General features: G+C 39.5%; 1 protein-coding gene across 5 annotated transcripts in view; it reads right to left on the bottom strand.

Moving 5' to 3' along the window:
- The window catches only part of tws (protein phosphatase 2 regulatory subunit tws), a 181,172-nt gene that overhangs the window by 97,882 nt on the left and 58,137 nt on the right, over window positions 1-25,153 (bottom strand). The gene's annotated exons all lie outside the window — the stretch shown is intronic.

A 25,153-nucleotide genomic window follows, 5' to 3' on the forward strand; every position in this document is an offset into this window, starting at 1 on the left:
TCTGCTCGCGGTTAGTTGCTCGAATTTCAGCTCGTTATGCGAATATAATTTTACTATACAGTGACTTCCAATGCATTTCGGTGTCCCCTGCCGATCTTCAACTGTCATGTGTTCTCTGATTCTGCTGTCTTGGTGCACTCCTTGTTATCTTAAACTGTGACCTTATGTACTGCTGTTATCTCAACTCCTTGGCTACTGTGACATCCCAGAGCTGAATGAAAGTGTCTGACGATAACAGAAAATGTCTGTATCGAAAGAGTTGAATAAGTTTGCTCTGAATCCCTTCTCTACGATATAAGCTTGCGTTTGCCAGGTTAAAACCCGCAAAGAACGACACTGTGTTTAAGAGGGATCGTGTTTTATCATAAATCACAATATACAATTGGGAAGACTACCACCGACAGCAACTCTACGTGGGAGAATGGAGAGTCGTATAGCATCGCTTCAGTTACCTTGTGAAATCAGAACAAGAAATACAAACACGAAATAAAAGTTTGGCTATGAGGTGATGTTCATCTTTTACCCTTTTAGGCTGACCATGTCCTCTATGATTCTTTTTTTCTCCCTTTTGAACTTTCACTACATCATGGAGTCTTGCACAACACCCTGAGCGAGGGGATAACAATGAACTCGCCCTTCTCCACTCCTTAGACCGTGAGTTGTTTTAATATTCCCTCTGACGCAATATTCACAGCATGCCCTTGAATGCCCTTCATGATTAACACCACCTCTATTCCCAAACCTACTTTCTTTGTTGCTAAAACCTAGCTATGCGGCCATGCTGACAGCAGCCTATTTTGCCCCCTCTTACGTTTCTTACATTGATTTCCGTTCTAAAGCATATAGCAAATGCTGCAAGTGGAAATATAGTCATGACAGATTTAATTGAGATCTATGCAAAAAGTTTATTATAAAGAATAGTTTTCAACTACAGGAATAAGTAACGCAGTAGAAAAATGTGGACGCATGTAGCCACTCATTTCAGTCATCCAATAATGGCTCAGAACGAGAAGTGTTTTGACAGTCCCAGCCAGCGTTCTGTCCCTGGGGACAATATCGCACCGAAGGGTCTTAAATGTAATGCAGGAGAGATTTAAGGAGAGAGAGTAGCAGAACGAAGGGGTAATAGAAGCTGTGACAAGCATTTATTTATTTTATTTTTCGTATTTCATTTGTCTATTCATTTATTTGTTTGTTCATTTATTAATTTATTCGTTTGTTTTTATATATTAATTAATAAATAATTAATCTATTTGTTTATCTATCTGTTTACTTGTTTATTCATATATTTACTTATTTATGTATTATATATTTATTTATTTATGTATTATATATTTATTTATGTATTTATTAATCCATCTATTAATTTACTTAATTATTCATTCATTAATCTTTTACTGAATTATTTAAATGATTAATTAATTAATTTTTCTATTTATTTATTTACTTAACAACTTATCTATCTGTCCATTTATCTTATTTCATTTATTTTTTGAGTGGAGATGGGTTTCCAGTCGTAAAAGAATGCTGAGTGATTTGGTCCTTATATATATCACTAGATTCTCTAAAACTTATGCAGTTATCACGGTGTATGCAGTGGCACAGGACGAACTAAGGAAGATTCAGGAGCGATTAAACTTCCCTGAATCAAAGTAGTTCATGACACACATACACATCGGGACAGTAGTTTACATGCATTAAGAGAGCGGAAGAAGTGAAAAAAAAACACTTTGCCTATATGTTGGTATTAGTATTACCATTATTTCATAGCCCGAGAGACAATATTACGCCGAAAAATGTGGAGTTATGACGGTGGTAAAGGAGATATTCATGCTCAGAAAAAAGGACAGTGCTAGTAAAAAATGATCAGCGTTCTTTTTTAAGTGGAGATTAATCGCTAACCATAAAAGAGTGCTGCAAGACGCCTATGTGCTGGTAAAATCCAATACTTCTCTAGCCAAGTAATCTTGAATGGATGCCATTGTCATACTTTATCAAAACTTTAGAACCCTATTGATATATTACTATATATATATATATATATATATATATATATATATATATATATATATATATATATATATATATATATATATATATATATATATATATATATATATCTTCATCTGCTATCGACAATGTGTACTCATCGCCTGACTTCAGAACAAACATATAATCAAATGCACGGGAAGAATCTGCAAGTTTCTCTTCCACAATCAGAGTTATGTTTGGACAAAGAAGAAAAGAACCAAGAGAGGACAATAGATATTGTGAAATTCGCTGAGACTGACAAAGGAATAATAAAAAAGGCGATATGAAAACATACACTCGCTACTTATCTTGCCCCACTTAATTTGAATATTTTTTTTCAGGAAAGAAAGACACGCTGAGACACGGACCCACTTAAATGAGACAATGCTTCTGAACGTCTACAGCATTTGGTTGTTAAATTATAAGACTTCATCCTCTCTCCCAAGCAGTCGGAGGCCTTCAGAACCCCTGTTCGTGAAGATCCCTTGTGGCTGTTCCAAGCAGTGATCATACTCCCCCATTTCCACGGGAGTGGGCGAGCGGGTGGAGAACTGGGAATCTGACCAGGAAGGTCTGTGGGATATTGGTTATCATCTCTGTCCTGGGAACCACACGTCAACGACCCAAGGTATAAAGGTAAATTGTTCTCTTCACCTATCACACCAAGAAACGTGACGAGATAACTTCAACAACTGGAGATAAGGAAGATAAAACATGGCAAAAATGAATCCCAGCTTGGCACTTCAAGGCATAAGTTCCCACGAAAGCCTTTACAGATGCAATAATCTATCTATGTGTCCTGTAATGATTCTAAAAATAGAAGAAAGGAGGAACAAAACTAGTATTCTTTCAAATGGTAGGATAAGAGAGAACCATACCGTATAAGCTAAATTTGCCCAACGGTTTCTAAACGTCCCAAGTGTGCAGTTACTTAAATGGAACTGTTATGATTGAGGATGAAAAAGTAACCGACGGTTACATGAGAAAACTAAGAGGGGGTTTACCGGTTTGTCGAACGCGGTTCGACAGACACGTGTTTAAAGTGATGTGTGAACGTGTGAACGGGGTATTTGGTTGTCGAACACGTTGTTCGGCAACCAAATACCCCGGACTAATGCTCTTAAACCCCGTAAGCACGGGTCCCATCCTAAATTGAATAAAATCTTCTGGCGTTAACCAAATTAAAATTTGTGAAGGCACCATTAAAGCGAATGGGCTAAGAAAGAATATCACAATACTAAGTCTAAATGGCTGAAAGTATGTAAAGTAATCTTTGTTTTTTCTTCCAATGGAAAGAGCAATTTCAGTCGAAAAGTAATGCAATGTTTCATTCCTATTTTGTCAAGATGTAAAATATATTGTTTTGTAATGAGTAGTAGTGATTGGAGAAAGTTGATCCTGGATACATACCCCTTATCCAGGATCCAAATATTCATTCAATATTAACAACAGATATGTCACTATTTCCCCCCCTGGCAAGATAAAAATCGTAAAATATAAAGTGTAATAATTGGACACATCACTCGTAAGGTGGTAGACCAGGGTGTAGGCAACAGGGACATCCGAATTCGCAGTCATAGTTTGCAAGAAGCTTACGTCCGCCTCCACAAATCACAAAAAAATATTACCTATATGCGTGGGTATCCGCGACCTGACACCCGATACACCATTAATGTGTGCATATATGCATATGTAACACATACATTTATGCATATTGTATATACATATGCAGTATATGCCCACGTGCAGAGCCGGCTTAAACCTTTCTGGGACTCTACCCTGAATTGTGCTTGGACACCTTGACGAACACTATATTGTTATTTTCTGCTTACGTATCTGGCATATGTCCCTTTTAAGAGGCTGGTGACCATGGCAGATAACTGATCTGGTAGAGTTCATTGTCTATGACTGTCTGTAGATGCCATCATCATTAAGAAAATTGTCATTATGATCATTTTTACTACAACAACAACTACTACTACTACTACTACTACTACAACTACTACAACTACTGCTGTTGCTACTACTACTACTACTACTACTACCACTATTTTTAGACGAGTTACATCCTCGTGGAACTGTGTGGTGAAAGCAGTCAGGATCTGTCTCCCACAGACACAGTTCATTGGCCCCTCTCTTGCCAATGACTGGTCGACTATCCTTTTATATTTTTTATTATTTCAATTTCATGAGGCCTAACACAGAAGTTCATTTATCCTACTATCTACTACAGTCTGCTCAAAATCGAGGTTTTTTACATGTGCTGATTTGGGCGGTGGGGACTTTGTACTTCTCAGGCATAGGAGGGCTGATCTTAAGAGTGAGAATGACAGTCTGCATCTCATCCACGCTACAATGCTGCTTTTTGGTTGTTGTTTATTTTCTGCCATTACCTCTGCCAGACAAGCGTAGAATACCTTTGCCCTTGGACCCATCCCACCTGAAATCGTAAAGGGAGTGAATGAGTCCTGGTCCACATTCTGTATATGCCCCTCGTACACCCTGATTTCTCATTCTCGTTCTGGAAGTGGGACGCCTCAATAGTTAGGTTATTGTAACAGGGGGCCATCGGATCAAATATTCGCACGTGAAAGAAGGCCAATTGTCCCCGTGCCCAGAAACCTCTTGCGCTGACATCCATCCGTACTTTATCTGAGGTGTTGGACGTGCGGTGCCTGAAGTTCTCCCCTTCTAGTGGAAGTAATGTTGGTTCGATGGTCACATCCTTGCACACCTCCCGAAGCATTTGGGCAGTGAGATCCTTTATCTCGTCATGTCTCATGCAAATTAATTCACCCTGCTTGCATATCATAGCATGGTTTGGATTAAACTGTGCACCACAGGAACATCTGTTAAGCAGCCTTTCCAATGGCCATCCATACTTCAAGGCAATGGCATCCGTGAATTCCCTTTTGTTTAGGTTGAATCCCTTTGCCCTGATTGATAGTGTTGTCAGCAATAGTGTTATTGCTATCTTTCTTTTCATATGATTCGATATCTGGTCTAATAGAGTGCGATGCTCCTCATTCTGCCTCACTTCCCTACCCTTTGATATGTTTCTTTTAATTTCTCTGATTTCCTCCACGTTAGTCTTCTTTTGTTGATCTTGTGACACCATGCTGTTTGTCGGGGAGGACGTGAGTTTCAGGGAGCTTTGGTGTTGGCAAGGTTTAGTGGGTTCGAGATGCCTAACCCCCATTCTTGGTGGAAGTTCAATTACTTTTCTTTCCTTTTCGTTTGGTATCCGTCCGTTGGTGATGGCCGGAATTAGTTCACTTCCGATAGTTTCTTCAAGAGTTTGGTGCTGAGGAGACATTTCAATCCAGACGCATCTAAGCCCTATGGTCCTGCCGCTCCTTGGGTGTGTAGAGCATGGCTCCAGATGCTTTTTCTCGTGATGTGCTCAAAGATCACTTCGTGGAGTGGGAGATAGTCACCATTGAATTTAGTGTCCGGATTTGCCTTTGGATGCTTTTCTTTCGGGATCTTCAGCGTTTCCTCGTATAGAGGTAGAACTCCTGGATCTTCGTCCTACCCTGCGAGCGACCTCATGGGAGCCACAATCTTCCCCAGCCTACTCTTGCCTGCAAAATTCCTGGCTCTGTCTTTTGGTCGCTTCTTTCTGTTGGTACCGTTGTGGAGTCTATCTTGAATGGCCTCTGCCCCTATTATTAGTTGATCCATTTCTCCTTTCTTCCACTGCTCCATCCTCCGTTGCAGTGCCTGGACATTTTCCGAATGTTTTGATATTATGAGAGTCCTCTGACATGTAAGGTGTGGAAGGACTGCCAGCGTTTTGAATACTCGCGGAGCATAGGGAGACGAGTTTATATATGCTCTTATTAGTCAGGTCATCTTCACTATTAGGTCTTTGGTTGCACTGCATTTAGACGGGGTGAAGAGGTTTCCTGGGGGAGAAGGCAAGTATGTTGTAGGCGTCGTCTAGCCACCCCTCAACCATGGGCTGTTGCCACATCAGCCAGAACCTGCCTTCCTCCCTTCCGCCCTGCTCCTCTTGATGACATGAACTTTCGTCCTCAGACCTCGATATCGTCTCATGCAGGAAAATAGCAGACGGGGAGAAATCCCTTCAGGCTGCGTCAAAATATCATTCACACATAACCACTCCTTAACCCCCCACCCACTCCCTTCCTTGCATCACAGTATTATCTATACACAACCATTCTCCACTCACCTCTATCTCCCGCCTTCTAACTTCCTTGCTCAACAGACATCCACCTCCTTCTCAACGCCCCTTTTACCCCATCTATCCATTATCTTATCCTCGGTCGCCCCTTATGTTCACTCCTTCCACCTCTTTCATCAACAATATCTGCCATCTCCTTTTCCACCTCACCTCGCCTCCTCACATCCTCATTTCTCACTCCGTCCAAACTTGTAACCCCCAATATACTTCTCAGACATTTTATCTCAAACACATTTAAACTTTTCCTCTATGCCTCTCTTAAAATCCAGGTCTGTGCCCCATACAGTACAATGCTGTTGACACAATCACCCCTTCATATAATTTACTCTTTGCATCCATTCCCAAATGCCTATTTCTCGCTACACTTTTTAATCCCCCAAGGCACTTACTTGCTTCTCTCAATCTACAATTTACCTCCACCTCCACTCCTCCCTTTCCTGCCACATGCGACCCCAAGTACCTAAAGCTATCCACTTCCTCCAGCCTTTCTCCTTTAAGACTTACTTTCAAAATGCTGCCATCCACTCTCCATGTACATCTCATCACCTTACTTTTGCCCGTATTTACCTTCAATTTTCTCCTGTCGCATACCACCCCAAAGTCTGTCACTAACTCACCTCAATCCCCCCTCTGACCCTGCCACAAGCGCAGTGTCGTCAGCAAACAACAACTGACTCAACTCCCACTTTTCTCCATTTTCTGTAACAATCTCCAGTCCCCGGTCCATTACCTTTGCTTTTACATTCCACACAACCCCATCTATGTACACATTGAACAGCCATGGCGACCTGACGCATCCCAGACGCAGTCCTACCTTTACTTCAAACTACTCGCTCTCTCCATTTTTAATTCTAACACAGGCTCTACTACTCTCATAAAAACTTTTGACTACCTGTAACAGCTTTTCCCCAACCCCATACATCTGCAATACCTCCCACAGTACCTTCATGTCCACCATGTCATAAGCCTTCTCCAAGTCCATAAAAAAAAAGAACATCCTTACCTTTAGCTAAAGCTTTCTCACATATCAGCCTTATTACAAAAACTTGATCCACACAACCCCTACCTTTCCTAAACCCACACTGTTCCTCAGCAATTATTATTATTATTATTATTATTATTATTATTATTATTATTATTATTATTATTATTATTATTATTATTATTATTATTATTATTATTATTATTATTATTATTATTATTATTATTATTATTATTACTATTATTATTACTATTACTATTATTGTTGTTGTTGTTGTTGTTATTACTAATATTATTACTGTTATTATTATTATTATTATTATTGTTATCATTATTATTATTATTATTATTATTATTATTATTATTATTATTATTATTATTATTATTATTATTATTATTATCATTATTATTATCATTATTATTATTATTATTATTATTATTATTATTATTATTATTATTATTATTATTATTATTATTAACATTATTATTATTTAGGAAAAGGTATGTTTTTGGCCTTTATGGATTTAGAAAAATATTATGACAGGGTAGACAGGAAGGCACTGTGGGAGATATTGCATATACAGTATATGGGATAGGAAGAAATACATATATATATATATATATATACATATATATATATATATATATTTATATATATATATATATGTATGTATATATATGCATATATATATTATATATGTATCTATATATATATATATAGATATATATATATATATATATATATATATACATAGACATATATATATGTATACATATATATATATATACATATACATATATATATGTATACATATATATATATATATATATACCTATATATATATACATATATATATATACTGTATACACACACACACACACATTTTTTCAAGTCATCTAAAATAGTGGTGTGTGACAGAAAAGTGTCCCAACTTGTCTTCCTTTCCCTCTGATATGAAGTCGAACTTCGTAGGATGTGGCCACTTTTACTCGACAAAGTTCTACAACTGGTGTTTGTCCCCATTCGCGTCCCTTGAAGAGAAGGTTCTTGAGCATTGATGCTTTGTCTGTCCCAACCTCTTCTCCTCATCACTGGTCTCGATTCCCTTTTCCCCTCAGTCATATTTATTCCCGTGAAGTCTCATAGCATTAGTTTTCTTATTTGTGTACTTTCCAGTATTTCTTCCACATCCTCTCAGATGCCTTGTGTATTTTTTTCTGATTTTCTTCTCAAGCCTTCGCGATTAGTATTATTATGAGTTCCCCCTTCTTTGTCAATAAATTTGATTAGGAAAACCTTTATCTTATCACCCTCCACCCTTCTTTCCTATTTTGTTCTTCTTCCATCAATGAAAACTTGCCATATTCATATTCTCATCTTGCATTAAACTTTACTTCAATTATGCATACAAATTCCGATTTGTTTATCTCCATTTCATTCTTGACTGACAACTTTGCGACTAGTCATTTACGTCTGAATATTTTTAGTGTGCCTTTCCTTTCATCATTCTTTACTTCCCTGTCTTCTTTTTCTTATGATAGTTCCCCTTGACGACGTGCTCATCTTTTATGCTGTAGGAAAGCCTTCTACTTTATGGCTTCTGACCAGTTTAATTTCCTTCACTGGCTCCCCGTCATATCAAGTCAACTATGCTCTGATCCTTTCATTTAGATCTTTGATCAGGCTTTTCTTGAATATTTCATTACTTTTGCTTTTGTCTTACCTGCCACAGACTTCGGTTGCCAGTTTTCCATTAATATATTGATCAAATTGTGTTTATCTAGTTGTATTATACAGAAAGGGATCTTCATAATTAATTTCTAAATTCAAGAATTATTCAAGCTTGTACTATTTCCACTCCTAGGCTATTCCAAGTTTACGCATCTTCATAGAAAACGGAAATTCCTCACATATTTCAGCCACTTATTCTATAATTATATCATACCTCATTTTAGATTCATGTATGGAACTACATTGTGCTATAACAGCTCTTAGATTATTCCGGGCATTTACACACCTGCGTAGAAAGCTGAATTTCCTCACATCCTTCAGATGTGTGGACTTTTGTAACTTGAGTTCACGACCTTGTGTGTATTTGCACGAGCGCGCGTTTTTATATGCATTTTTGTGTGTTCTGCGTGGTGTCTACGATGTCTCAGTTGCACACGAGCGCGATGTATATTCTTGTGCTCTGACCTAATTATGCATTACAAGGCAGTTTATAATCGGTTTATTCCGTCTTACAACACATTTTCATATCGTCTCCCTCTGTCGAATTCATTACTGTACTTAAATCACCTCTACCGGCAGTCTCTTCTATCTGTCCGTGATTTCACCTACTTTCTCTTTCTTTTATATTCGCATCCTCTTGCCATTCCTTCGTCCCCTTTGATGATATCCTTGTCAATTAATTTCCTTTCTTTTATGCGTTTATAAACTATGATCGTATCTACTCTCGCTAAATTGTCTTCATAATATCACGGTTACCAACTTTTTTTTTTTTTTTTTATCCCATACTGTTCTTTCATGGATTAAAAAATCCAGTTATGTTATTCATTTTGTTCAATTTGAAACTGTCGACTCACACTCTGGGACATGTCTTGTGCATTGAATAACACTGTATCACATTTTTTGTTCTCCAGTTCTATCATTTCCTGGTTTTGTTATAAATGTAATTATTATATAAAAACACTATCATTTAATCAGAACTTTGGGTTTGTGATAAGGACTTTGATATTTCGAAATTTTTATATTTTTCAAGAAAAAATAATTGATTAGTTCATATTACTAAATCAACAAAGTATATATTTATTTTGTGACACAAGCTTATAAAAAACAAACAAGTATAAACAAATGACAGTTAAAAAGCAACTAAAACACGTCAGAAATGACTGAATTTCCTGGAATTGCAGTTGTAGTCCAGGTCGCATTCCTGCACCCCCCCCCCAAGATATATTCCCATAACATTTTCTCATTGTAGTGACCCTGATACCTCCGCTCAATCTCTTTCACATCTTAGTGGAATCGCTCGCCTTGTTCTTCTGAGTAGGCGCCCATATTGTCCTTGAATTTGTCCGGGTGAGCATCCAGCATATGATGTTTAAAGGACACTCTGCATCCCATGGCGCCAAAAGTCTTTACCATCTCCTGCACCATCTGCTGGTAGTTTTCAGCTCTGTGGTTGCCCAGGAAGACCTTGATAACTGCTATGAAACAGTTCCATGCTGTTCTCTCAAGCCCACTGAGCTTATTGAAGAACTCAATAGACTCAAGCACCTTCTTTATCCGAGGTCCAACAAAAAAATCACCTTTGATTTTGGCTTCAGATAACTTGAGGGAGAACTCGAGAAGGTACTTAAAAGTGGCTGGTTCCTGGTTGAGAGCCTCCATGAATTATTTCATCAACTCCAATTTAATGCGCAGTGGCGGCATGAGCACAATCCTGGGATCAACCAGTGGCTCCCACATGACGTTCCGGGTCCCAATTACAAATTCTGTTCGCTGCTCCCAGTTCTTCCTGTTGTACTGGTCAGTTGTACTGGTCAGAGGTGGCTCTGCTGTCCCAAAGGCTGAGGAAGCGTTGGAATTTGATTTGATAAAACCTTCCTGGAAACCAAGCAAGGAATCTTAAAGTCTCCAATGGTTTCCCAATTGTACTGGTTGTATTGCAGAGCTTCCAGGAGGACTTTCACACTGTAGTAGTCTTCCTTTGGGAAGACTAAATGGGCTAAGGGCAGCATCGGGAAATTATTTCCATTGTGGAGGAGGACAGCCTTCAAACTTGTGGTAAAGCTGTCCATGAAGAGCCGCTACTCCTTGGGTACAAACGGCACCCCAATAACGTCGAACATTCTAGGCATATAATGACAGAATCAGAGGCCATCGCCAAGAGTGTAAAAGCCTGAGAAAGGTTCGTACCGACTTCTCTGACTTATCACCTGCACCTCCTCCTTGACCAAGTTCCGCTACTTCATACTGGAGATTAACCACTTCAGTACGATGATGCCTACGTAGGCGTCACGAGGCGTGAGTGGGTGCACGAGGATGCCGATATCGACGTCTGGATTATATATATTTATATATATATATATATATATATATATATATATATATATATATATTAGTTATACATGATTTACACCCCGGATTCTGTGAACTGGTTTGATCATGTTTTCTGTGTTTATTATTGCTCCGAGTAAAAGAGAACGAGTAATACAGCTGTGACTTTATATTTTATAATGCAAGTGGTGTGATGCAGCTTACATATGGCAGCCAATGCTGCGAGCGAGAATTTGACTCGTGCTGAAGTGGTTAATAGCTCTGCATTGGACTTGGTCGGACTCATATCCCTCACCAAGTCGTTTCATTCTTTTTTATTTGGGAAGTTAAGAACTTTCTCTGACGCCTCAGGCAGGAAGCCAAGTCTTCAGCATCCATCTCCTCCTCTTCATCAAATCACTTGTCTTGGAATTCACCTGGAGCAGGTGGCCTTGGCACGAGATATTTGGAGCAGCGAGGAATTTAAGTAATTGATGATGGGAGGCCTGGGTAATGCACAGCGGCAACGTTCCTTCCTTTCTGCTGCTTGTTAATTCACTATGAAAACAAAAAACAAAACAGTTTGTAGAGTAGTTGGCTCTAGCAACACCCATGGGTTGGATATTTTCAGGGACCTTTTCTCACCTCGCAGCCATCCTTCCAGCGTCTTACAGTGGTTACAACAGTAGTGAGGGGCCCGAGGTACTTCTGGTAGGTTTTACAAACCTTCATCGACGTTTCCAAGGAGATTTTTTTTTCTCTTCTTTATATACTCACCGCAAATATAACAGAAGGAGTCAGGGGAGTGCCGGCAGCCCCTTGACGCCATCTGAAAATAAAGAAATATATGCAATCAGAAAATATGGGTCTTATAGATCGAAAGCATAAATTATGAACATGTTAAATGAACATACCTAAGTAAGGTAATTCAGGCTATAATAATCAAATTTTGAAAAAAAAACACCAAATTGCACCAATTGCACTCGAAAATATGACATAAATTGCTTTTACTGCAATTCTAAAATTTTATTAGGTTGAATGCTAGTGGCTAGCCTAGAATTTTTACAAACCCAAACTTATAACAGTTTGATATATATATATTTTCATTTATTTGGGACCTAAGTAACATAAAAAAGTAATTACAAGCCAGGAATAGATATGTTTTTTGTTACATGGTGTAATCAATTATTTGGCCTAGCTCTCGTCCAGGTATTTTGAAAATAGTTCTCACATTTGCTCATCATAAAAGATCATTCTCCTTAATGTACCAGTTACTTAATCTTCAGAGTTTAACTTCTTGTTGACAACTATGTTGGGTAAAGTGTTGTCAACCCCTTCGATGTCCAGCATGCACACGCGCGCACACACGCATATGAAGTGAGCAGTACTCCAACGTCTTCAAGCCAACTTTCGAGGGATCCTCTATTGTCCCTCGGGGTCTGACGCCAAGGGACATTCATTTGTTCCTAGTGACCCGAAGACTAGATTTTCCAGCCAACGCCCAGAACACCTGCGGACATTGCGCTCCCCGACTACAATAGAAGCGTCGCCGGGCAATCGTCGCCAAACCGACACGACGAACCCTTTTTATTTTGTACCCAAATATGATTATGGCAACCCTTGTATATATCTAAATGTATGTAGAATATGGCAACCCCCCGAGGCTTCTTCGGAGGTTGCATGTATGGTTAAATCAAAAAGAATACTGGAACAGTAAGGAAAAGAGGCCTAGACTTTTGCTTCTCCAAAGACCAGTACCTTTTTACTCAATGTAGATAGAAATACAAATCTACATTCTGGTGGCAGCGGTGGGATCCCAAGCAACAACTCTACCATTCCTCCGAAGCAACAACTCTACGACAGCGGCTCCGGTTGAACATAGCCATCTGCCATCTCTACAATTTTCGCGGAAATCCGGCATCACACTCGAGGCACAGACCCCTCTCCCCTGCATCGCCAACCATCAATACGAGGCAACCCCTCTTAACTGCATCGTCCAGCATCCTACTACGAAGCTAAAAGTCCTACTTCCACGCTATATATCACCCAGCATCACTACGAAGCACCGTTGCATTGTTTCACTTCATTGTATAAGCACTACGAACGAATCACTCTTAATCCGACATCTTACTACGATGCACCACTACATTGCTTCGCTGTATCGTCCAGCATCTACTACGAGGTAACCCCTCTTCACTGCATCCTCCAGCATCTACTACAAGGCAACCCCTCTTCGCGACATTCTCCGGCATCCACGACGCCCGCCGTCTCCACGCCAACACCGAGACGTTGGAGAACCTCTCTTCTCCAACATCTCATCGCGCTTTGCACGTCACTGCACCAACAACCAACGGTCATCTTCTACGAGCCAACACTACAACGCCCCAACGACCATCTCTACGAGCCAACACTACAATGCTACAGCGAACCCCCCCCCCCACTCCACGCATCTACCTTCACAAGATCTTCATCTCTCTCTCTCTCTCTCTCTCTCTCTCTCTCTCTCTCTCTCTTTCTCACTCTTTGTACATACTACCACACATCAGGACACCTCGTTAACACGTGTTACCATAGATACCCGTCACAACCAAACCGACACTGCGATCATCACGATACATGTTTTCACACGAGTGATCGTTGCCGTGTGCTGCTAGTACGGAGGCGACACAGACAAGAATCCCCTGATCTCCCTCCTGCTAGACATTTAACGTAACACATCTCTTGCAAGACATTCACCTAACACATCTCCTGCAAGGCATTCACATAACACATCTCCTGCAAAGCATTCATGTAACACATCTTTGTGACTACAGAATAAAAAGACTCAATGCACACCAAGGACAGTAACTCCATATTCAATCATCAACTCTAACGGTACATACCCTGGATATCATAGACAGGTTTTCCCATTCCTTAACATTCAATGCTACGTCTAGCAACACCAAAGTGACAATCTTTCTCGAGACGGGTTCCCCAGTTAACATCATGTCAGTACACAGTTTCCACAAATTTCGCACTGAAACAAAACGTGTCACCATTTTGGAACTCCACCCGACGTCAACCTTTGCAATGTAGATGGTGTACCATTCCCTATCATTGGTAAGTTTTCCCTAGACATTAACTTAAAAAATGAGTGCCCATCCATTCAAGGTACCACCTATGTATCTGACGTCTACTTCCCTGCTGATATCCTCATAGGCTCAACGTTGATGAAGCAACATAACATAATCATTTACCCTGTTCAAAATGTTATCATTTATGCAAATAATTTCCTCCCTGCATTGCCATATGCAACTTTCCGCAAAATCAACCACATCAACGTGGCCGAGCAGGTAGAACATGCTGCATTATACGGGAAGAGAGCGCTCGTAGTGATCCGCTTTTGTATCTTTCCGCTTTTTTTTTTTTTTTTTTTTTTTTTTTTTCCCTTAGAGTCATGTATAGTTTTAACACTCACTGTTTCCTCATTCAGTTTGTTCCAAATATCTATCACTCTGTGTGGGAAGCTATTCTTTTTCAGATATCTTCTGTAACTGTCCTTCATAAGTTTCTTCTTGTGTCCTCTTTTTTTTTCTGTCCCACTTTAGTAAGTCATCGTCATCTCTATTAAGAATTTCCATCCCTTTCATAATTCTGTAGATGGTGTGTGTGTGTGTGTGTGTGTGTGTGTGTGTGTGTGTGTGTGTGTGTGTGTGTGTGTGTGTGTGTGTGTGTGTGTGTGTGTGTGTGTGTGTGTGTGTGTGTGTGTGTGTGTGTGTGTGTGTGTGTGTGTGTGTGTGTGTGTGTGTCTGTGTGCGAGGTGCTGGGATGACCCATCATTAGTCTGAAAAGTGACTAATGAAATTTAACCTAAGTAAATGTTAGGTTACGCACATCGGTAAAAATAACAATAAGTACAATTACATTTTATTTGGAAATTCATTAACAACTGTGGATGGTGAAAAAGATCTCGGCGTAATTATTAATAATTATCTCAAATCATCTACGCAGTGTATTTCCACTTCAGAGAAGGCAAATAAGATTCTAGGACTGATTATGCGATCTTTTGACTTTAAAAGTCAATCTGTCATTAACAAACTATATATATTCTCTATTAATTTATTTAATGTATCTATTAACTTATTTATTCATATATTTATTTATTTATTTATTAATTTGTTTATTTATCTTTGTTTTTTTTTCGCATCTGACCTAGTTTTGGACCAAAAGTCTCCAGTCAGCATGCTCTCCCTTTGTAATCCTTTTGTAATATATATATAAATATATATATATATACATATAGATATCTATATATATATATATATACATATAGATATTTATATATATATATATATATATATATATATATATAGAGAGAGAGAGAGAGAGAGAGAGATAAGTTGCAATGTGACTGACATTTTCTGTATTCTTCGCGCACGCGAGGTAACGGTAACGCCCTCCGCACAAAACGTCGCGGGAGTAGAAACCTAAGGTTTGCATTGGAGTAATATTTCTAGCAAATTGAATCCATTCTTTACATTCGTGTTCGCAGCCTGTTGTCTCACGTGTACCTCATACACATGCACTGCTGTTCGTAAACTTTTAGGAAACAACTTCAACACTGATTAGATTCGCCAAGACTCCATCCACCAACTACCTCTCGTTTCCGGTCCGTGTCCCCACGTGTGAAGCACTCTGACCTCCCTCCCTCCCGCCCTCCCTTTCTCCTGTGTGTGTGGGGGGAGGGGGTCGTCCTCCATGGAGACCCCAAGGTTAAGAAACGCTGCTCTACAGTCGTTTTCTAATTTCCTCCAGAATGGTTGGCCTTATACCAACTGGAACGGTGACCTACACCCTGAACATAAAAACAACAATAATAATAAAAAGAAAAACAGGTAAATGGATAAGCAAATATATTCTGTCTATATACCAAGGGCTTTTTCCCCCATACCATGAAGGTAGCCAAGCCAAAAGGCAAGCACCCACTACACCCCTTTCACTCCCACCTATTCCACTCCCATCAACCACCCTTTCCTCCTTCTCATCTTAGCTCCTCACGGATGACGGGTCATCCCTGTATCCCGCTCATTGCTCTTGTTCAAAAGCAATGCAGCAAGACGCAGCACATCCACAGCAAGGCCGCTTCAGTTAATCGGCGACCACCCTCTCCTTTCCATCATGTAGAAAAATATAAATAAATAAATAAATACATAGATAAATAAATGAATAAATAAATAAGTAAACAAATAAACAAAAAAGAGAAGACGGGGAGAAATCCCTTTGGTCTGCATCGAGATATCATTCATATATAACTACTACTTAACACCTCCATCCTTTCATCCCTTACCCCCTCCTTTCCTTGCATCACAGCATCATTTATACACATCCATTCTCCACTCACCTCTATCTCCCGCCCTCTCTCTTCCTTGCTCAACGCACATTACCCTCTTGCTCAAAGCTCTTTTCATCCCATCCATCCGTCTCATCCTCGGTCGTCCCCTTAAGTTCACTCCATTCACCTCTACCTTCCACATCTCTTACTAACCTCTCTTCACTTATTCTTTCCAAGTGTCCAAACCATCCCAATACTCTTTCATCAACTTTATCTGCCATCTCATTTTCCACTCCCCCTCTCCTTCCCATCCCTTCATCCCCTCGTTTCTCACTGTATCCTTGTAACCCCCACCATATTTCTCAGACATTTCATCTCAAACATATTAAACATTTCCTCTTTGGTTCTTTTAGATTCCATGTTTTGCCCCATGGAGTGCCGTCGGCACAATTACATCTTCATATGGTCTCCTCTTAGCATCAATTTCCAAATGCCTATTTCTCATGGTCTTTTTTTTTTATATTTCCCAAGGCATTTCCTTGTTTCTCTCAATCTACAATTTACTTCCACCTCCATTCCTCCCTTCCCTGACACATGCAACCCCAAGTACCTAAATTTATCCACTTCCTTCAGCTTCTCTTCTTTAAGACTTACTTCCAGCTCGCTACCATTCTCTTCCCTTGAGCATCTCATTATCTTACATTTGCCCACATTTAATCTTTAACTTTCTCCTATCACATACCCTCCTAAACTCTGTCACTAACTCCCTTAATCCCTCATCTGACCCTACCACAAGCGCAGTATCGTCAGCAAACAACAACTGGCTCACCTTCCACTTTTCTTCATTGACTTTAACCATCTCCAATCCCCTGCCCATTATTCTTGCCTTTATATCCCGTATCACCCTATCTATGTACACATTAAACAGCTATGGTGACATGATATATCCCTATTGCAGTCCCACCTTTACCTCAAACATCTCGCTCTCTCCATTTTAATTACAACACAGGCTCTACTACTCTTGTATAAACTCTTGACTGCTCTCAGCTTTCCCCCAATCCCATATATCTTCAAAAGCTCCCACAGTGCCATCCTGTCTACCCTGTTATAAGCCTTTTCCAAATCCAAAAAGGCCTAAAAACACCCTTACATTTTCCTAAAGCTTTCTCACATATCAGCCTTACCACAAATATCTGGTTCACGCAACTCCTGCCTTTCCTAAACCCACACTGTTCCTCACCAATTACTCCCTCTATTCTTCTCTTAATCCTCACAATTAAAAGCCTCCCACATGCCTGTCACGCCTTTGTGTGAATGTGAATTTTTTTGTACAATAGAAAATTGTATACTTTTGTGCATATTATATATTAACCTTGTATAATATTATAATTTTTATGCAATGTTGTATTTGTAATTTCTAGAGTAGAATAGTTAAGAATAAATAGTTGTATGTACAGAGGTACTGAATGTAGAGAGGAACCGTGGGCGTGATTCACCTAGAGAAGGTGAGAGAGCGGAAGGAGTATGAATGCGATTCAGACGAAATCACGTAACGTCCCTAACGTATTCCTTTCGTGACATCGCACGGTCGATAGTATATAAACAAACACCGAAGTGCGTGCAGGAGAGCAGAGGAGAGTAGATATGTAGTTTCTCGAGAAACAGACGTGTTCCCATCTATATTAGCTCATAGCTGATCGTGGTCGACTCCACGAATGTGAGAGAAATTACTGTCACCGCTTTATATCGGCTCCTTGCCGATCCAGGTCGACGCCCTTAGCTGAAAGGAAGCTTCGGACTCCTATCCTATATCCACTCCTTGCCGATCTTGGTCGAAGCACCTAGCTGAAAGGAATCTTCGGACTCTCATCCTATATCGGCTACTCTGAAGTCTGAGAAATCTTCGATTGATCTCTGCTCTCACATATTTCTTAGATGGTAATGTCTTTTTCTTTTATTACAAACGTGTGACTAGTTTTAATGTGTAATGCATAAATATTGTAACAATATTCAATATTTTTCTTCTCCCTCTAACTTGAAAAGAACCTTACAATTCTGTCTCGACATTCTCATAGTTTAGGGAAACATTACCAAAGTAATTAAGTCCCAAGAGAGAAATGATAATGGCTTCCCAACTATACTCCACAAATTGATCAAACTGAAACTACCACACATTTGTTCCGTTTTCCTTTGTAAAGTGGAACTATACAGGCACTCCTCCAGTCCTCCGGCACTCTACCCGCCCTTAGACACATTAAACAACCTCACTTGCCAATCCACTGTAACTCTATCGTCCTTCAGATACTCCGAATGACACCCATTTAACCCAGGTGCCTTTCCAGCTCCCATACTTTTCAAAACTACTTGCACCCCATCTTTTCTTATTTCGCCTCCATTTTCCTCTTCCATAATATGAATAAATGAAACACCCATTGGTATTTGAAAAAAATACTAGATGCCAAGAGTGGCTTGTTCCTGTATAATTCACACACGCACACACACACACACACACACACACACACACACACACACAACACACACACAAGAGCGAAAGAGTGTAACTAAATAGGAGTCTTACTTACGAATGATAAGTCTCCGGGTAAACATGTAAACAGAACAACGGGAGGAAAAGGATATATAAACTGTTGATGAATATAAAAGTGACATACCACTATGTGGATGATGATATGATGAAAGATTAGTAAAAAATCTGATCTGTCCCAGACTGGAAGTGTTGTAGTTCACCTCACGAAAAGAAAGCTACAAAAAAAAAAAAAAAAAAAAAGAGAGAGAAAATTCAAAGGAACTGATTCCTAGTTGTGCTGAGAAGAAATATGAGTAGAGGTTAGAAAACTGGGATTGCCTATGTTGGAAGAGCGAAAAGAAGGTGCGATATTGTATCCATCTTTAAAATGGAGAAACAAACGTGAGAAAAAGAAAATAAGAGAGAGGATCTACTGGTACAGGATAAAATAATACCAAGAGGATTAAGCAAGAAGGTGAAGAAGACAGAATACCTGAACGATATAAGAAAGCACAATTTCCCACAAAGAACAGTCAATTAATGGGATGGAATTACGGGAAGAAATAATCCAGATGGACACCATAAATGAATTTAAAGTTGAGTCTGATAAATGGAGATGCAGAGATGGCCATGAGCACGGTTCCAGCTCCATATGTTACAATTAGGTAAATACACACACAGACATACACACGCGCACAAAAAAGAGGACATGAAAAGAAACTTAAAAAGGATAGTTATAGAAGAGATCTGAAAAAAAAAACAGTTTTCTACAAAGAGTGGTGGATGTCTGGAACAAATTAGACGAAACAATAGTGTGTGCAAAAACCGTACAAGAATTTAAGAACAAACTAGATACTGAGAGATACAAAGACGGGTTAATACGAACATAGCTCCCCTTCCCGTATAATACAACTAGGTAATACATACATACACACAAACACAAACACGCATACACATATACATACACAAACACATATACATACACACACACACTCACATGTACACACACGCACACTCACACACATACGATTATATATCTTGTTGACAAAACCCAGACACAGTGACGTCGACCCAATCGCCGCAACACAGACTCGCAGGCAATTGCCATGATTGTCGTCACATTTGTCGGTTAATCCTACGAATTCCGGATAGTTTACTATCACTGAACATTCATTACCTTTCACGCCCTCACCACCGAGGAAGTGAAGGCCACAGAGATGAATAGAACGGGCTAGCTTTAGAATAAAAGGAAAAGTGATGTCTGGTACGAAAGGGGCGAGGGGAGATGGGGAACTAACACCTTTAGTCCTGAGGGAATGTTGTGAGAAGAAATGTTCCACCCAGTACGAAAGGAGATGTTTCTGTTGGCGTTACTCCCTCCCATTGTCTACAAGGGTATTTGATGACTACCCCAGACCCAGGCCAAGGTCCATATACTATATGGACCTTGACCCAGGCTATCTGTATCCATAGAGCAAAGAGACCGGCTTCGTCCGGAGCTAAACACTTTCCATCGTGAGCTCAAACAGAACGTGTTCATGAGCATCTGCAGAACACTGAACACCCTGAGCGTCATGATGTGAACATTTGCACAAGCTTGGAATAAACAGCACAGTAGGACGCCAGCCACAGTGGTCCCTACTGTACACATGAACACATAAGCACACACATACATACAAATACGAACACGCTCGCGCACACTCACACACAAACACACACACACACACACACACACACACACACACACACACACACACACACACACACACACACACACACACACACACATTATATATAAATATATATATATATATATATATTGTATACATACACATACACACACACTTATATATATATACATATATATGTATATATATACATATATATATATATATATATATATATGTATATATATGCATAAAAATTACTGGTAAATGAGAAATGTAGTCCGCACGTTTTCGTCTATTTAAGACATCTTCAGGGAATATAGTATGGGAGATACAGATACTACAAATATAAAGACATTGTAAGGAACATGGAATGTTAAATCACACGAACCTGAGAGAAATCCATACAATTAAGTTACTCAGGTCAAAGTTTTGATGATGGACAAAACTTATACAAGCCTAAACTTAGATTAATGTTTTGATCAAAAGTGTGTTTTATGTGGCTTGATTCAATGATGTTCGTTTTAACCAAGGATTTACAAGAAGTTATTTTATTTGCATTATTCCAGTCAATTGAATGATTATGGTCCCTTACATGGACAAAAATACCACTGGACATTTCCCCACTTCTCACGTTGTATTTGTGTTGGTTAATCCTTGTCTTTATATCTTTACCAGTTTGGCCAATGTAAAATTTTTCACATTGCAGACAAGAATGGAGTACACACATCCTTCAGTATTATCTGGTGAAAATTTTATTAGGATGTTTTTTAACAACCTCATTGTTCTCAAAGACTACATTTATATTAAATTCCTTGTTGTTAGTTGAAAAATAATGCAAATCGTATGTGTAAATTTAAAATAATGAAATGTATTAATTTTGATTAGCTTACCTAAATTATACAGCAGAATGGATGACATACTTGATTACTTATAATTAAACTCTATTCTTCGTCTTAGGGACATAAACTTGTTTATGATTTCATCACAGAAAGAGACTCTCTGTTCTTGAGTTAGTACGGTCTTTTCAGTGGAGAGCAAACTGAGGCCACTCAGCCTCTGTTGACTTTGTGCTCCACGTTAGCATGAATTCATTCCCTTTAGGGCAGAGAATGACCGTTCTGCTGAAGCTTTGTTGTTTGGTATGTTTAACATAAATTCAGCCAACCGGAATGCTTCTTTAAAACCAGAATGAGGTCCGTTTATTACCACGAATCCCACTAATTCTTGCACATTGTTGTCTGCAAACTCAAGAGATGTTTACAGTAAAACAAATTTATTCTTCAAACTGAGTTGGTGACTCCTTGATCGGAGTTCCGTTTGTTTCAGTCGTCAACAGCGTTCGTGTCTTCGGTTGCACTCAGTCTTTATTTCTGGTTGAGTAACTTAATAACATTTGATTTTATAATAAATACTATATCATAATCCCAGTAAGTCTTAATTATGCCCATATAATGAATGGCAAAGACACTTTATACCTTCTAGCCAACATAAAATTTCAGCAGCAAAAACGAACTCAAGCAGTGTGCGTTCGTCGATCCGCACACCTAAGGCCTATATTTTCAAAGTCTCCTCTTACACTCCACCGTACGCGCTATGCCACATAATGATACAATTAACACACACACGCGCGCGCGCGCACACACACACAAACATATTGATACACGCACGCACGTATACACACACGCGCGCGCGCACACACACAAACAGACACACACACACACACACACATATATATATATATATAAATTCGCTAGTGACAGCGACATCAATCTGATATTATTTTTTGACAGTCGCATGTAGGGCTCGAACCTACTGCGTCATCCAACGGAAGATAACCTTACAGTGCCTTAACCCTCTCAGCCACCGAGGCTGAGAGGGTTAAGGCACTGTAAGGTTATATTACCAATGGCTGAAGCAGTAGGTTCGAGTCCTACATGCGACTGTCATGAAAATTATCATATATATATATATATATATATATATATATATATATTTATATATGTGTGTGTGTGTGTGTGTGTGTGTGTCTATGTATATGTATATGTATATATATATATATATATACATCTGTTGCAAGATGATCGAAGGAAATATTCAATTCCTTCGATGTCCAGCGTGCACATGTGCACACGCATGCATTAGCTACAAGGTGTCAAGTCCGACCTCTGCAGAAAACTCCCGCGGGACCGCCTATTGTGTCTGACATCACAATAGTAAAAAATAGATTGTATATAGCTCTTTGATTTGGCAACGGCCACCATGTATATGTAAATAGCGCAATTGATATTGTACAGTCTAGACGGAAAGAGTAAAGAAAACAAACCACAACTCCGTTTGTCTCAATACCTCCAAACCCATTGTAGACCACAAATAAACCTACACTCTGGTGGCAGCGGTGGGATTCAAACTTCAACACTACATTCCTCTGAAGCAATAGCTCTACATTCTGGCGGCAGGCTTACTGATTAGCAGATTCCACGTGCTTAGAAGATACACAAGAGATATATACTCCGGTGAAACATAGCCACTTCCTAACTTTACGCTCTTCGCTGCATACCCAAGTATCATACTTGCGAACCAAAATTCCTCGCCACATTATTCCTGCCAACATTCTCGTAGGCTACGAAGTAATCCCTCTTTGCTGCATCGTCCAGCATCCACGACAAGAGAATCCGTGCAGCACTAGCTACAAGACAATTCCCCCTCCGCGGCATTATCCAACATTACTCTCACGAGTCGGACATCTTCTGCCTTCTCCATGCCACCACCGGTTTGGACGATAAACTCCTCCACCCCCGCATCAAGCTTCGCACCACCACCGACCCAGCATCATCTACGTCTTCGCACGAATGCGACCGTCAATGCCAAAGTCTCTTCTTCATTTAATTTTTGTGTATTTACATGTTCATATTTTCTTGTATATATTTTTTCTATAACTCACCATCCCAATATATTGCAATAATTCCTCCTGTTTACAGCAGTGCATATTATTACCGAATCGTCCTACTGCATCTTCATTTCTTAGAACCAAAACTCCTACATCATCCTGGGTAAGTATATATATTTCCGTTCTTAATATCACCTACGAGGCATTACGGTCTGTGTGTGTATGTGTGTGTGTGTGTGTGTGTGTGTGTGTGTGTGTGTGTGTGTGTGTGTGTGTGTGTATTTATAATTTTAATCCATGGACGTGTCCAAGCATCTTTCTGATACGACATACCGACCCTATACATGCAGCCGCTCTACGCTCACTTCCAACACACCAGACATGTCCCTTCTCCTGTTAACAACTCTTCGGAAAATTCATCTGCTACTCAAAACACCATGACAACACAAAATATTTTCACCGTAGTCAAGGATGAGACCACATTACCTATAACGGAAAGGACATTCATGTACACAATTTCCTCTCTGAGGTTGAATCAGAGGAAACACGAAGGAACATCATAGACAACAAAGGTAAAATATCCATTTTAACATCCAGAATAGACAAGAATAACACATTAGCTGGTGACATCATTCAGCCTGATCTATTTGAGGAAACTAAATCTTACCTTGATTTCGTAGGGCATTTAAAAAATCCTTTGCATCTTTTGAGACATTTGAATCACTTTCCCCATATACTCTTTGGTTAGAATTTATAATCATGGTCTACTCCACACCAAAGAGAAAGCTGTAAAAATTGCTTCAACATTTAAGAGTGAACTCCGAGAAAGCCTCGAAAACTCAGACTGGGTCTCAAACGACAAGATTCCATTGGAACACATAGTCTCACTCATGGCATACTTTTGACTACTTTTCCCAGTTATATACAGACACACTCCAGAAAGTTGGTACTATTCCATTCACAACAAGTATCACACTAAGCGAATTCTCCAGGAAATTTTCTGAGACGGACAAAGCTATCACCCAGATCCAGAGCCAGTCAGTACCCATTGCACCCATCCATACAATAGCCTAGGTCACACGGTCACCCTCACATAACACGAGATCAAGACATACATCTCGCACTCGACATCGCTCACGCCAACGCTCACCATCAAGAATACAACTGGTTCGTACATACTGCCATAAACCAGGATACCTTGCGAAAACGTGTTACCACAGAAATCCCTCACAATCAAACCGACTCTGTGATTATCACGGCACATGTTTCCACACGAGTGATCGTTGCCGTGTGCTGTTAGCACGAAGGTAACACAGACCAAACTACCCAAATCACTCTTTCGCAAAGTATTCACGTAAAACATCTCTTTTATGACTACAGAACACCAATATTCAGTGCACATCAAGGACAGTTACTCCATACCCAGACATATCCTCATCAACACTTTCTGTACATACCCTGGATATCACAGACATATCTTCCCATTCCTTATCATTCAATGCT

The sequence above is a fragment of the Oratosquilla oratoria genome, chromosome 9 (assembly GCF_046742065.1).
Source record: "Oratosquilla oratoria isolate Oo_2021 chromosome 9, ASM4674206v1, whole genome shotgun sequence".
NCBI classification, from domain to species: domain Eukaryota; kingdom Metazoa; phylum Arthropoda; class Malacostraca; order Stomatopoda; family Squillidae; genus Oratosquilla; species Oratosquilla oratoria.